Source organism: Benincasa hispida, chromosome 3 (assembly GCF_009727055.1).
Source record: "Benincasa hispida cultivar B227 chromosome 3, ASM972705v1, whole genome shotgun sequence".
In the NCBI taxonomy this organism is placed as follows: domain Eukaryota; kingdom Viridiplantae; phylum Streptophyta; class Magnoliopsida; order Cucurbitales; family Cucurbitaceae; genus Benincasa; species Benincasa hispida.
Window position 1 is genome coordinate 28,531,227 of NC_052351.1, and position 2,124 is coordinate 28,533,350.

The window sequence follows — 2,124 nt, forward strand, 5'->3', positions numbered from 1 at the left end:
TTCATATAATTTAACCCTTTTCTTTTTGTCTTGGTTTAATTTGCAAATACACCAAAAAAAGGCATGAAAATTAGAAGCCTTCTTGTCAAGGCAATCTTCGTAAGTTTCCTCTCTAATTCTTGAAATATGTGACCAATATACAAAGGAAAAGACACTAAAACCAAACTTAGTTCTTTCATATGTAATATCATTGAAGTAAAAAGTCAACAAATAATGTCAGTTCTTGGACTATATATTATTCATTTTACTGAATATCCACATATTTTGTTTAGAATAATTTACCCTTTGCAGTCAATCTACAATTATGTTGTTGAAGAATTGAATTCTGAAGGACAAGAAAAAAGAGACCCTTGTTTGGATTTGTTTGAATTTTTTGTTCTTGCATATATGCCATCACATTTGTGTTGGCCCACTTAAGAAAATAGAAACAAAAACATATATATGTTTTTTGGATCTCAACCTTGAAAAGCTTTCAGTGCTACCTTTTGGTTGTGTGGAAAATTTTCAACAAACTATCCTTAGTTTCTAATCTCCACTCAATGTGTATAATTCACAAATGTTCAACTGAATTATATTTATACAACTAAATTTAGAACATGAACCCTTAACATGCCACTTGTCTTTCAATAATATATTTTTGGAAAAATGATATATATTTCATTTTGTATTTCAAAATGTTACATTTTTACCTTTGAGTTTTTGAATTTTTTTTTTTTTTTTTAATATTTGGTTCCTCAATTTACCATTGAATTATGAGTTACGTTTTGATTTTGTATTTAGAATTTCAAGATCTGCACTTTTAATGCTAATTTTTCATTAAATAGTCACTTTCGATTCTCAGTGATAATGTCTATTAATTTAATTATAGAATTAAAAAGATATATTAATAATTGTTAAGTTCTACTCAAATCATCTTAAGGAATATAGTTATTTTCTTTGCAAAAGAAAAAAGAAGTCTATTAATTAATTTCAAAATAATTAAATTAATTTTCACTGATTTTCTAATTACAATTTATTAAATAATTTTATATCATAATTTTTTTAAATTAGTTAATTAAAAGTTAATGTCAAATACCAAAGTGAACATTAATAAGTTAAAATATTGAAATCTATGGACTAAATAAAAGCTAAATTCAAACTCAAAGGTAATAATGTAACATTTTAGAACTTAGGAATCAAATAGAACTTAAACTCGAAACTCAGTACTATAAAAATGTAACATTTTAAAACATAAAAACCAAACTAGAATCAAAACATAGAGTCCAAAAGATTATATTTTTTTTCCCATTTCAAATATAATACAATATATCCACTTATTATTCTATGATTTTCTTTTTTAAAAGATGATATTATTCACTTATTACTCGTTAAAATAGGGATTATTTTCAAATATAGAAAATGAGTCAACTTATTTACAAATATAGCAAAATATCATTCTATCATTGTTTATCGTTGATAAACAGTGACATTTGCTATATTTGAAAATATTTAAAATAGTTTTATCATTTAAAATAATTACCCTTAAAATATTGTATAAACAATAGAATGCCTCGTCCTAATTTTGTGTTTCATTGACACTTCCAATGTATAAGATGTAATGTAAACTAAAAGCAACCCTAACCAAAAAAAAAAAAAAAAAAAAAAAAAGTAAAAGCTTTTACAACTATATCAATCTATGTTATAAACCCATTTTATTTTTTAAAAAAAAAAAAAAAAAAAGAAAAAAAGTAAAAGCTTCTCCATCAATACAAAGATGGTACTAAGTTATAAGTTAACCCAATGTCAACATAGAATTAGAAGCATGTGACAAAAGTATTATCAAGTCAGGTATTATGGGATGGATCTTTTGATGGTGGAAGTTAATTGAAGACAACAATATCTTTAGAATCAAATTATTGAATTCCCCATTCATTTTGGTGCATAGAAATATAAAGGAGAATAATCATGGCAACCAAAATCCAGTCAATTAGTAGTCATCACTATTCAAAACAAAATTTATCAGCTCACTCAAAAAATTTGTGCTCATTGCTTAACAGTAACAGAAAGTTCTCAAACCCCTTTCTTGAGTGATTGCTAATAACACAAAAAGGTCATCAAAGTCAATTGATCATTGCTCTGCATTTT